The following is a 14,718-nucleotide window of genomic DNA, read 5'->3' on the forward strand; positions in this document are numbered from 1 at the left end:
TATTTCTTTTGTCCTTTGCTCTCCTTTTTTTGCCTGCGCTTTCTATAAAGTTCTCCAGTCATGATTTTACATGTCAAAAATGCCTCTTTCTGCCTTCCCACTCACACGTATTGAGAAACATTCCAAACTTTTGATAAATTAGAGCGGTAATGTTGTAATGCTCCACGTTTTACCATGTTTCGTCAGCTTCAGAAAAACATTTAAACTGTTTGGAGTGTGCAGCGCTTAGCATGACAGAGTGACGTTGGGGCGGGGGGAGGGCAGGGGGGAAGAGAAAGAAAAAAGAAAGGCAGTGATATTTTTCTCAAGGACCTGAATCTATATATCAGCCTTTTCTTTTCTTTTTCTTGCATAAACTTTTCTTTAGAAAGGCAAGCTCACCTTGCTGTCTCCACTGAAAAGGTGGTGGGTGGGACTGGAAACTGTTGATTTACTTTTACAACCAGTTTATGTTTATTTTCTCTAAGTCACTAAGGCACTTGATTTATTCTTTTTTCCCCACAAGGATATAATCTTTCCTACTGTTTTTTAATGTTTTACAGTTTAATTAAGTTCATTCCATAATTTGAAAACCACGAATAGGCGTTTTTTTCAAACTCAAATAAGAAGGTAACTTAGGATCAAATAAGCCACCGCTATGCCACCCACTACCATCCGCTACTGTGATCTAAAAGGGACTTGCAGCCTGTACACCTGCGGTGCCCCAGCTGCTGAGCGATGCCTCTGTTAACTCTTGATTTCCAGATTTTTGAACTTGTGAGATGATTTTCTGAGGAGATCAATTTTCAACACTACCAACTGAAAAATGCTCAAAACTTAAAAAAGGATCTGGTTACTGGCCAACCCTTTTATAGGCAGGTACTATGCAGAAAGAGAATGAGTTATTTGAAGTTGTGCTACCAATTAAGTACATGGGAAAGTTAAAATAAGTGCCCTCTGCATATTTCTGCCTTTTGCATGTAGAATATAGTTCTACAAAAGTAATAATAATGAATCCCTGCTATCCTTTTTGCCTGACCACCAAAAATGCTTTCTCTCCTCAGGGACACAGATCAAGATACTTAGCCAAGGGTGTGTTTTATTTCTCTCAGCACTGATGCTGCTCTTTTTGTTAAACCAATATGGTGTATACTCAAAATTTTTTATAAAGTACAAAATGCATATAAGCATAGCTGTGCATAGTTACTGTTTTGCGAAGCCACGTTTCTTTCCAACAGCTTCTGTTCCCGTCTCTGCTCTTATTTTTTATTTTTTGTTGGACAGATTGTCCTTGCTTTATTCTTCTTTCAGCACTATGTAGTAAAGCTTCTGTCCAGTTCTATCTTTTAAGATGGGTGCATGAGTTTCTAACTTATATTTAAGAGGGAATTAATGGTGCTGACTTCTGTACACAACCATGGCAATATCTCTTACTTCACAGCAGCAATATCCCTTCCATGTTATGCTTATTCCTTCACTGCGTAGCTGTAATTTTGCTAATTTACTAAGCTTGGTGATGTGCACAAATGAAGGGAAAGATGAGGCACTGCAGAGTATTTCTGCTTGTGGTCAAACTGGAACATTCAGAGATTTTCTGGGCAAAATGGGAGTGCTTTGGGGTAAAACAAGCAAACAAACAAACAGAATCTTCGTTGTAATTTTTGGTTTTTCGGATCAAAATTAGTAGTGGTTTGCCTTTGGGTCTTGTTTCATTGGAACTTGCAACAAGTGGGATGGAGCAGGAAGAATTATGTGAAATAAGCCTGGTTTTGGCCAATTTCTAGATGAAAAGCAAGAGTATGGACTACCATTCTGCATCAGCAAGTTTTCATATTATCTTACTTAAGGCTTGTCAAGTGTTTACAATTCTTTCCTCAGATTTTCTCTTTGAATCCTGTATTGTCTTCAACCCACCTCAACAATTATATGCCTGGCAGTATCCCAAAGACAGCAGCAGCCTCTCCCATGATGGGATGCCAGGATGAGAAAGCAATAAAGAAAATCAAAACATACAAAGAAAGTATTACTATCTTTCTGAATGCATGCTTTTTGCAGGCAAGCAGCCATTATTTACAAACAGGAAAAAAGCCTATAAAAGACTATCTAGATGCTAATGCTTTTGCTCCCTTTTTGGGTGCTTAATACATAATAATGACCCTCTTCTGCACAAGCTCCCTTTGATATTCAGAGTCCATTTCAATGAACTGCTCTTTTCTCAGAGAGAAAAGCTGTAGCACCAAATGAGAATGAATAAACACAAATATCTACAACAAAGGCAGTCCTGAGTTTGATGTAACTTTATTAGCAACAAGTAGGAAGAACATGACATCACAACATACTATAAATCAGTGTAAGTATAGAAGTACCATTAGAGGGAGCTCTGTTCCTTAGTCCAATAGTTTATATCTGAGAGCCTTGTAACCAAGTTGCAGACTTCTGCTTTGAAATTGGAAAAAATATAGGATTAAAAAAAAATGACCAGCTTGGCTCTAAGCACAGACATCAAAAGCACATTCTGAATTTGAGTATCTTTCTTGCTGAAAGAGCATGTTCGTTTCAGCCTATTTATTTCAGGCTGCTCCATATAATAGTATCTGTAAAAACTCTAAAACTGTGACTTGGTCCTTTTCATCTTCCCTGTTCTCCCCTCCCTCCATCTCCCTCAAAGTATTGAGATATTGGCTTTAAAGTAATGATTTCTTTATTGCTTTTGCAAAGGAAGCGGATGTGGGTAAGTGAAGAAAGGAATTAAATTTCTAATTTATTGACATTTGATTTTTCAAATGCAGGAGAGGTACAGCAAAAAACTAACCTGCAGCTCAGCAGAGTGCAATACCATTATCCCATAGGAAGTACAGACCGTTTATTTTGGTGCTATATCTTTCTGATTTGTAACTCCTGTGTAAACTCTGTACAGACTTCGTAGAGCAGGACTGTGGCAGGTTCAAGGATTAAGGTCTTTACTGTACAGTTACATTAAAACAAACCTCATATTTGCCATTTTTATTCTTTTAAACATGTGATGTTTGTCCCCTTTTTTGTGCACAGGGCAAATGCATGTGTATATTAACTTGGAGCATAGGCAAGCATGGGGCCTTGGATTTAAAGATTTATTCTATAATGTTATCTCCACAGAACGCAGAGCTGAAAGGAAATAAAATGTATCTTAGAATTAGCTAGAATTAAAAAATACTGATGATGTGTAGAAATAGTATAAAAGAAATGAGAGTATCACCACACTACTACTTTATTTATGTCCAATTTACAGTGTATGACGTGTAATTCTGCAATTAATGTAAGGACTTTAATTGCATGTTCCTCATCCTTGTCTGAATCCTATAAATGCCTTTAATAGTTTATTAATAGGCTAAATCCTAATTATGCGGTCCTTGAAAAAATTATTCCAGTTGTTTCTTACCTGCAATAGAATTAACTAGAGTTCCCAACCTTTGCTCTACACAGTACTTAATGCTCTTTCTTAATGCTCTTAGAGGATTTTGTTTTTCGGCGGTCAGTTTTCCTCCTTTTTCATCCAATGACACCTAAACTGAACTGTGCAGAAGGGGAGAGTTCTGAAATAGCTTCAGTTTTCATTTGTGTTGTAAAAATAACCCAGCAGAGAAAAGGGACCTAACTTGTGTCCCTACCAAAGGACAGGTTGTAATGAATGTTAATCTCTTATTGCAGATAACAGTGCATCCATGCAGCAGTTTGGTATCAGACAGAAATGCTTAGGAAAGCAGGCTTTACTGGCTCTGCTGTAACAGACCAAATGTTATCTCTCAGGGAGTTTGCTTAGGAAGGTATCCTGAGATGGGATCATTATCAACATTTTAAGTTCTTGATCCTGGAAAGCCAATAAATTTCATCTGTCTAAAAATAAGAAGACACAAGAAAGAAGTAAACACAAGAGAGGAAAACTGGGTTCTGCTTTTTATGTCCAAGTCCAAAGAGAGGAGCTGACTTGTTTCTGTGCAGACCCAAAGCAGCAGTGCTGGGGTTCAACTAGAGAACACGGCTGTGCCTAGCACATATCATAGTACAGTGCAGGATTTATGCAGCAGCCAACGACTGCTAAGTGCTGAGTGCTGGAGTAAGGGAGAGCGCTCCTTGCCTGCCTCGGTGACTCTGCACTTCGGTGTCATACATCCCAAACCAGTACATTTATTGGCTTTGAGCACTTGATATGAGTAAGTGAACCAGTTTATAAAATGGAGTAGCCCCCAACTAGTTGCCACAATTGTAATATTCCTTGAGTTCTTAAATAAATACAGACTGAATGGAGAGTATCAGCCATATTTGAGCAAACAGCCGTTAGCACTGGTTTTCTTTTCCTCCTCTTGTGTGGCCTCTCTCCTTACAGTTGTGGTAGCTTGTCAGCACTTTCTTTAAAGGTAACACAAAGCCCCCTGAATCTCCCAAACAATGAAAAATGAATTGCCGTAATGTATAATAAATAAGAATTGCCTCTTAAATCAGTCAGTGGCTATGTTAAAGGGATCCCAGAGCTTTCTGCATTTCCAGAGCTGATGTGTGAGTTAGGTCACACTATCACCAGGAAGGGTGGCCAGGGCACAGGAGAAGGGGAATTTCTTAATTTTTTTTTTGTTTTTTAGTTGTGAGGGGACAGAGCAGGAGCATTCAGAGGAATGAATCACAAGAACTAGCTCAGGAGCTCAGGAATAACAGACAAAGCTGTGAAATAATTTATAATAATAAACAGTGGTGTTTCAAGTTAATTAGTCTAGACAACCTGGTGGCAACACACTAACACCTTGGCTTACACTGAGGAGTGCCTAACCCAGGAATGTGTATTTCCACTGAACTGAAGCCCTTCTCCACCATCGCTTTTTTTTTTGGTCCCCTCCCAGAAATCTGTAGGACTATCTCTGAAGCCAGATCCCATGCAGTGGTAAGAGAGCCAAAGTCTGGTCCTTACGAGAAACTGAAATATTCCTTCCTGAAAGTCAAAGGAGACATGAAATATGAGTGCTGGCAAATGTGGGCAATAAGGGGAAAAATGTTGGATGAGAATAAGAAATTAGTTAACAACACTGTTATTTGCCTGAATTTCCTTACCCTCCCTGGCAGAGCACTTTTGCAAAAGCAGCCGGAAGAGAAGCTGGGTAATGTGAGACTTCAGTCACTGATGGCGAGTACGGCAGAACATTGGTGGCAGCCTTTCCTGCATTTATTGTGGAGGAGCACTGATTGCAGGCAATTGTGTCAAGCATTCAGCCACTCATTTCACTTCATTGGAAAATGAATTAATCCTGACAGGCTTTGGCAAGAACTCATTAGTCTGTAGTTTAATGCTTAATAAACTGTCATCTCTCCTTTAAAAGTGTAGGACCAACTGCCAGCCAGCCTGGGAATGCAGGGAAAATCTGAAGACTTCATTTTTCTCAGAAATTAGATTAATCAAAGACAGGATGGTATAGGAACAAATGAAAAGAAATATATATACATGAAATAAGTAATCAAAGCACTTAGCTGCAAATACGAAAGAAAAATTCTCAAAAAATTGGGAGGAAGCTTGGAATTTAAACCTGTATCAGAAATTAATTATTTCACTGTGGCAAAAAGCCACAAAAAAAGAGCCGGCAAAAAGCTGGCCTTGGGGCGTCACTTCCAAAATTTTGTAAAGTGAGGTTATTTCTGGTGGTTTCCATCGTATTATTTCCTGTGCTCTAAACAAATAATGTTTAAATGTCCCTAGCATATTAATTATCAAGATTTTGGGAATGTGAGGAAAATTCCATTAAAAATACAACCTGCACAGAAAAAGCCATATATGCAACCCGCTGCTTTGCTAAATGATTGATTTGACTGCTTTACCTCCATCTATCTGCTTTCAGATGATGAGGTCAACCACTACTTTGAGCAATAAAAGGAATTTTCTCATGCTGTGATGAAAACTTTGAGTACAGCATGATCTTTTAAATAATTTTTGTTGTGTTTTCATATATGATTGTATTATATTACATATGTTCTCCCAGCAAAGCTCTTGATATTAACCTGAAGTGCCATCTAAAAAAAAAGAAATGCACTTGTTTTGTCTTCTGTGCTAGATTGATAATTCCAATTCTCCAGCTATGGTATTTACTGTGCTAGATGTTCTGGACTTTCGGTGTCTCCTCTTAGTTTGTAAAGCGTGTAAGTCTTTGAAGAACTGTAGCCATAGTTGCTTTGACTCTAGGTAAAAGTATAGGAAATGTGGCCACAGGTGGTACATGAAAAGGTCCTGCACAAACATGTGGGAAACCCTGTGAAATGATTACTGTTAGTGATATTTTTCGTACTGTGATAACATGCTGTTATTCCAACTCATTGTCAAGCTGTTGTCTAGTCCTCTCACTTGCAAGTGAAATCCGTTTCCTTCATGTTTTATGATAGAAGACAGCTTGATGAATTCCGTTGAGGATACTAGTGACTATTCCCGCTAAGCGAAACAAAATGGTAGTCCCCTTTAATTTCTAATGCAGCAAAGCCAGGTCTTCTGTCTCTGTATGTGGCAGTGCCCACGCCCCAGTGCATCTGTCCCATTGCAACAAACCTACAGGGGTATAACCCATCCTCCAAAGGCTTCTTCCCTTCCCACCTTCCCCGAAACAGTTTGGGCCTCCTGAAATCGCTGACCCCAGACAGATTAAGGAGAAAAGTAGTAGCATCTATTAGTGGTGTCAGCTCCTACATGTGGTATGGTGAGACGAGTGAGAGTTAATGTCTGAAGCAACGTTTATCTGTGGCTTAGCATGGATTCTCTATGCTAGAAAAGATTTGGCAGTTTGCTATTCTGGCACACTTTCCTAGTGTAGCCACAGCTTATACTGGCAAGCTAGTGTTTTGTCTGTATGTAGTTTATACCAGTTCCCTGAATGAAATGTGCTATACTGGCAGACTCCTTCCCCCTCCCACCCACATACAGCAGCATCTACTTTGGCATTCAGTATACAGCAGAAGTTTTGACTATAGATCTATTAGTGTGAGCAAAATCATGCTCCTCAGTAAAAAGCGGGCTGAAAGGAGGTCATGTAACAGTTGAGTAGAAACCTGTCTTTGCACTCCAACTATATGGGAAAATTGTAAGCTTGTGTGTTTGGTAAGCTGATTGATTAACACCACGGTGCCAGATTAGTACTCCAAGAATTGTACACGCACTGGTTTGATACTACATTTTCCAGGTGGAGAGCCCGGAGGCATTCCTCCTCCTGTGTTGCATAAGATTGGTGGGTGAGAAACTACTGCCATCGATCAGTTTACTCTTACAAATAACCCTGTTTTCCCTTACAAACCCCCCTCCCTTTTCCTGAGGGGTTGTTGAGTTTGAAATGCTGATGGCACAGAAGTCTCTGTTATCTCTTTTTATGGTCCTCTTTGAAGGGGAGAATTTCCCTGCCTGTGGCTGAGATAACAGAGAGATGCTAAGTGGTGGGATTTTTCACAGCACTTGACCATATGCAATAAAAGGTCAATTTGGACACACATCCCAGTGAACTTGGAAACATCAGAGTTTTTCTGGTTTAATGTGGAAATCAAAGTGTTTCAATAGCTCACCCAGTAGAGCTATTACCTCCTAATTGCCTTTTTCTTCATTTACTCCGCACCTCTTAAAAGGACAGTGCCTTTCTACTTAGTTTTCTTTTAAGTTTAGAAAATTGTGAGTGGGTGGAATGGAATTGATTCTTGCTAGTCTCTAACAGGAGAAAGAGGGCTCAGAGGTGAGGGCTGTGGGGACCAGGTCCAAAACACCAAGTTCTCCATGAGATGAGCAGAAGAAACTCTGGACCAAGGACATTTTGGGTGTCGGAAGTTCACATGGGCTCTGGGCAACACTGGAGAAGGACTTATGAGAGCAGCCCTCTGAGGGTTACTGAGCAAACCAGACTGGAGTTAGGAATCAGTACAGCTGAAAATAGTTGGAGACTGGGATAATGCTCCCAGTATTGGAAGTATTCAACACCTATGCCTCTTATTTACCTGTGTGCCAGCTGAGAGACTGCTGCAGACTGGATAGGGGTTAGATGCACATCAATATGACTGTTCTTATGTTCTTGTGTATATGGGGTTAAATCAGCACAGAATTCAAATTTATAGAGCCAGAATAGATCCGTCTTGTAATGTTTCTAGCATTAAGCAGTAGTTTCTTTGCAGAAGCACTCACAAATAGGTTCCTATCCAGGTACCTCCTTGATAAAGAATGCTTGGCACAGTTAAAAATCTCATTTTTTGAGTAATAGATTGTTAGGAGCTAGAGATAGCAGCACAGTAAATTTTTTTTTGGATTTGACTTGGCACCTAAAGCAAGCTGACTGAGGCTCAGTAAAAGGAAATTTGGCATTGCTGCTATTTAGGAGACTGGATAATGCAAGGATTTGGAATATAAAAAACAAATCAGAAGAAATATTTCATCTTCATAAGGTGGTTCCTAGGCTCAGTCCTGTAGCCTTTGCTCATGCAAAACAAATTTCTCATACAGCTTATTCACATTAGGGGCAAAATATCATGATTGGGCCATTTGCTTGTCAGGTTTACAAGCATTTCTCTAGCAGTAAGGGACCCTGGTGCATCCTTCCTCACTTGCCTCCTCGCTCTGTGCCAGTTGAAGGCATGAGAAATTTGCCAGCACAGAGGTGCAGAAGGCAGGGCTGCTCAGGGAGCCACGGGGGAAGCACAGCCAGGGCTCCCCCAAAATTGCCTGAGCCCCTGCACGCGAATAAGCCCTCCTGCTCCAGCCCATGACCCAGTGCCAGTCTGGCTGTCAGTAGCCGAGTCACTCCTCAGATTCGCCCCTCAGTTTCTGTTGCTTCATTGTTTTGTTTGTCTTTATTTAAACCTTTGTCTCTCTTCTTTGTCCTGCCTTTCCCCCCTCCCTACCACCGCTTATGTTGTCTGGTTTTGAGTTTTCCTCAGTCTCAGGTTGGGGACTGGGCTTTGCCAGCACAAGGCCAAGCATGGTGCTGGGCGGGAGGTGGAAGGGTCCTGGGGACCCCTGGCCCACACCAGGGAGGGCAGCTGCATTTTGGCTCTTGGCTTGCTACTTCCTAGCCTCAGGGAAGGGAATGGCCCAAGTCCTTCCCTGCTGCAAAGCTCTTTGGCACTGGGGACAGCACAGCCTTCGGCGGCCGCTGGTCGTGGCCCACCCTCAGCTGGTGGGGAAGGGGCAGCACCTTTAAGAGCCTTTTCAAATGGCCATTAGGGCATCTGCGGGGCTGTTCACAAATGGCCATGATATTCCTGAATATTTGTGCTTGGTGGCCACGGTGATGTCGGGTGGCCAGGGAGCGAAGAGTGAGGGCTGCAGCACAGGCCCGGCCCCAGCTGGGTGACCGTGTCGAGGCCTTGTGGCCGGGGAGCAGTGCAGCTGCAGGGGCTGTGGGGAAGCAAATCGAGTTTCCATTTTGTCAGCATAAATTGTATCACTTCTTTCTTTCTGTGCCTCTAAAAATGCGGTTTGCCTTAGTTTAGAGGCTACCTTGCCCTCAGCAAGTAAATAAATGCCAACTAAAATAAAAAGGAAGCACAAAACAACAATGAGGCCTGCCGCACGCCAGCTTTAGCAGCCTCCTGAGGCTGGATGGGAAAGCAGAGCGTAAAGGGCCAAATCCTGTGCCCTGGCTGCCAGGTGGTTGAGGGGCCCCTCCACCCCGTGTCTGTGGCAGGAGTGGCCCTTCCGGGGCTCCCGCCAGGCATGGCCAGCAAGGGCAGGCTGCTGCCTCCAGAAGGGGAGCAAAGGCCCCATGGCTGATGCGTGTACATAGGCGGGGGTGGTGGACAAGCGTGTGGAAGTAAAAGGTACCGCGCTGCATCGCTAACATGTAGAGAGGGCAGAGGCAGATCAAAGTTAGTATCAGTAAGATTCTAAGATTTTACTTACTAAAATCAGTAAGTAAAACCACATATACAGTGTCAGTCTCATTTAGATTCCCTCCAGCTTGAAACCTGCGTATGAATGTGCCTAATTGAAACACTTGAAAATTGAGTGATAGTTTTATTTACCTACCATTTCTTGAAGAATATTTAAGGATTTTTCTTTTTTTCCTGTTAATTTGTAAATGAATGGACACATCACAGAAAGAAATCTAACTTACTGCTGAAGGACGGGGGAAGTTATTGGCAGAAATTTCTAACACACATTTTTTTCTAAATAATTTATTGCTGCTAAAATAAGCTATAGAAAATATGAATTGCATATATTTTTTAAGCACACTGAACAGTTGAATACTTAAGACCTCACTAAACTGAAGGAGATTTCACTATCAATGGAAAAAACTTGAAAACAACTTTTGTGTGTGAAGAGGGAGATACGCTTTGCGTTAGCCACCCCAGCTACACACTTGTTAGGAGAAAAAAATTAATGCAGCACATTACTTACCTCTGTTTGAAAAATTTACTACGTATTCTTTCCCATCACCATGGTGGTAGGTTAAATACTTAATTTGTTTTTGCTGCATACTCTTGTTCTCTCTGATGTTTCATGCCAAACCACTGCGGTAAAAAGAAGTCAAATATATTAAAGACGTATATTTTAATTAAAATATTAGAAGAAATATATTAGCGTTCCTTTTTTTATTAATAGCAGATTGTTGGCCAACTAAGCAGCAAAGTTATTTATTCAGGAGATGTATGTTATGCTGTGGAGTAAAACTACAAGTAGGACATTACATGGGATAAGTGGTTCTGCTAGCAAACTGTTTCACTTCTGCTGTGTTACGGGAGCGCTGGGCAGTCCTCCCCTGGTGCAAAGTGGCATTGCCCTGCCAACACTGACAGAATACGGATAGTTTACCCCAGGTGGGTGTCTGGCCCTGAAATCAAAGCTATCTATATGATCACATTTGGTGCGAGCAGAAAGAAGTTGCTTTTGTCATGAACTAGTTTAGGGCTGTTGTCTGTGAAGTGGTCAGAAGAAAATAAGGTAATGACACATTGTACATGCCACCTTTTTTCCAGGGTTGAATTAAGAGCTAAAAGTTATTTTTCTTTTAACTTTTTAATAGCTTAAGTGACTAAACCAGGCAAGAAAAGTAATGAGTTTGTTCACGATAGTATCAGAGAGAATTATAATAAAAGAGGTGTTACAGATACAACCTAGGCTATTTTTATCATTTTCTTCCCTTCTTCCTCATCTTTATCAGTGTGTTTTATGTAAACTTGACACATTTATATATGTGAAACAGATGAAAAATGAAGCAGTTTTTTCTTCAGTTATGGCCATATTTTTTCAATCATGGACATGATTTATGGAAATGTTATTTGCTGTAAAAAAAATGCTTTTAAAATCCAAACCACGTTAATTATAAATCTAACATTCAATTTCTTTTGATACTTTGGGGAATGTGGGAAAGTAAATTTTTAATGCAAATAAACAGTTTCTTAAAAATATCAGTATTCATTAAATGTTGAGATGAAACCAGCACAAGACATCTCAGTGAAACTACCAGAGAATTCTATTAGATGTTGAGAAAATTAGCTCTCTTTTTAGAAAGCAGTATTATGAGTCTCAGATTTCTATCTGCTGTGGTATATTTGGCACTCTGGGGCCAACCAAACTGTGAAAAGCTATTGATGTTGGCTCCTTGGCTGATCAGTCTGTTCAGGGTTGAGCTCAGTTTACTGTGGAATACGCTAAACATTTCGGAATTCAGAAGAGTTGTGCAGAGGTGTAGGAACTGCCTGAGACTGAGGGGTATCACCAGTAGAGACCAGGAGAATTTGTAAGGTCAGCAGCTGGAGAGAATATTTTTTCTCCCAGACAAGGCCAAACTATATAATATCTACATCACTGCCAATTATGACGTCTTTATCACATCTCTTACAAGGCTTAGGGTTTTTCTTCACACCTCAGCCCTTGAAGCATGTACAAATCTCAGTTTCCATTTTTTAAATAATGGGTTTCTAGTTCTTGTGATTACAAACAGAAGCTTGGAAATGTTAACCCTAGAGGCTGAACACCCAGAAAGCAAATAAACCAGTCACATTTTTGTTAAATCTCACTTTAAAGTCAGTTTCATGATTCTGGGGGTCTCATTCATAATTTCTGTGTGTGTAGATCTGGCTGTACTGAATACCAGGAAGCTAATTCAGCTTTACAGAATTAATCCCTCCCAACAGAAGGTCTCTGTGGTCTGTGGTGCTCTGGTGGTCTCCGGTGAACTGCTGCTTCTCTCCCTGTTTCCACCTGCTATTTCTCATTAAAAGGCAGGTAAAAATACTTGATGTGCTTCCACTGTGTTTCTCTTGCTTATAAGGAATTATGGTGCAATAATCATTATTCAACAACATTGTGGGAATTGGATTCACGTGTTCATCTTCTTCATACCGATTCGGTTGTCTGTGGGATATTCTCTCAACTTGTATTTCGTACAATGACGTATTTTTAAGGTATCTGTCTCAAGATCACCTGCAATGTCAGTATTGTGACATTAAAATTATTCATTAAAATGCAAAAGGAAGTGACTTTTGCCCAGTCTTAAGAGCAGGCAGTGGCAGGGGCTCTTTTTGACCTGAGCTGGGGACTGACTTGTGCTTGAATTAGCTTTTTAGGAAAGTTATTTCCCTAGCTAGCTGGGCTCTGTTGGAGATTGGATCTCTGTTCTCATTATGACTTCTATGTAGCTGAAAGCTCTGATAGCTGCAGAAGTGGCAGGGAGGACACGGGAGGTTTGGTTTCTGTAGAAGGAAGGAAGGAAGCCATGAGTCCTGGTATCTGTAAAACAAAAGCAGCATCACAGAGTCTACAACTGATCCTCCAATAAACCAATTTAGAAAGCCCCGGCTTGCCCTATCCCCCTCCTCACTGTCTCCTTTGATAGGAGCAGGAGGTAGGAGCTTCCCAGGAGTGTAAAGATGTCTGGTCTGGGAAACATGAAAGAAGAAAGTTTGTGTGTTTATTTTGCACACCATAGATTTTAGGGCCAGAAAGCCTTTTCTTTTTTATAATTAGAAGATAATGTCCTGTTAAAAAGTATACGTTCTAAAGCTTCAAAGAGGGAAAAACAAAAAAAATCCTCCTCTTGACCTATAAATGCAGTTTGAAAAGCTACAACAATTCATTGAGTTTTACTGTGATAACTTGGTTTTGGCCTCAGTCTCGAAGATTTGGGTACTTTGGGAATTGTAGGAATCTTGAATCTTACTGGTAAACTGTGAGAGAAGTATGAAAGCATGCTGCAATGCTGACAGGGTGGTATGCAGCATTCCTGCGCATCGGCAGTGTCAGAGTGTGGAGTTTATGACTCCTGTTTCTTTCTCCTCCATCAGTAAACACAATCTCTCCACTCCCTCAAGTTAAATCAAACCGCTGTAAAGAATCTTGAGAGTAACTAGGGTAAAATTTCCACTGAATTAATCATATATCTGGTCCAAAATATTTGAGATATAAACAAAAGAGGGTAGACTAAGACCAGCCAGGCATGTAAACTTTTCCAAAGTGGTTGTTTTCCAGATAGTTTTTGAGCCACAACTGGCGAAAAATAGGGTGGTTGCACAAAGCTAGCTTTGAAAGGAATGGATTGTCATCAGTTTACACCAGATGAGGATATGATCCCACATATTTTGTGACTGTCTGTTTAAAACCTACCCAAATGTCCTTGGAAAATATTTTTCCATTGGATAAAGCGTGAAAATGTATCTATGAAAAAATTGGCTAAACTTTTACAGATGTTCTAATGAAAATAATCCTACTATTTTTAAATAGAAGAAAGGGGCTTTACATCTACATCCAGTGTCCTTATCTGGCTTTCCAGCACATGTATGAGAACAATAATTTGTATGACAATTTTCATTTTCATCTTTGAAAATGTAGTAAAAAGAAGGAGGACAAGTACTAATAAATCAGTTCAAAACTAGAGCTGTTGAAGAAGCTAAAGGCACAGTTTGGGAGAGAATAAAATTCCAGACATTTCAGATGTGGTTCAAAACCTTTATGATAGTGTACATAGTGCAAAAGGTGGGCAGGCAGCAGTTCACACAGCAAAAGGTGAAGTGCATGCCAAGACACAGTAGAGTAGTAGGTCAACAGTGGAATATTCTAAATCCAAACCTGGGACGCGTGAACAAGCTATGAAATGGTGAAAATTGTCTCTTTATATGGAAAACCCAGTATGCAGATTTGCTCTGGGGAGTTTGAAGTATATTGTTTCACAGCACCGTTTTCTAATTTGTGAAGGGAACCCAGACTGAAGTCCCAGTGTCTTTGATGCTTCACACAGAGTCACCTGAGATCTATTCAAATAATAAGCTTCGCATCAGAGGCTAAGAGTGTCATTTATTGCTCTCCTACAGTACCTAGAGGAAGAAAGTGCATTAAATATGTTAACCTTTGAGGTTCTTCCTCAAGGCACATGTTAAATACTGGTAGTACGCAAACATTTGTGAGAGTGGCTAGAATCCATAGTTCCTCTAAAGTCTTTGCCTGACACAAGGGATGAGAGTCTTTCCAATTAAAGTCAACAACTCTGAGAGTTGTTGAGAGAGATCTGAACTCTGGGTGAAGGGGACATGTGGAATGGTATAGAGTTATGTTTCTTGTAAGTGACTTTGAAGTATTTAGAAGAGAACATGTTAAAATGCATCGTTTCCCGGTTGTATTTTCCTTACCAGTGCAGAAGTTTGGTTTTTATTATTACATGCTTTCTTCCCATGGTGCTGCAGACCAGTTAGGGACTGATTCTTGCGAAGCACAATATGTAGTCAAACCAAAGAATCGGCAGCAGCATCTTTTGAATCAAGCACCTT

The sequence above is a fragment of the Opisthocomus hoazin genome, chromosome 11 (assembly GCF_030867145.1).
Source record: "Opisthocomus hoazin isolate bOpiHoa1 chromosome 11, bOpiHoa1.hap1, whole genome shotgun sequence".
Lineage (NCBI taxonomy): Eukaryota > Metazoa > Chordata > Aves > Opisthocomiformes > Opisthocomidae > Opisthocomus > Opisthocomus hoazin.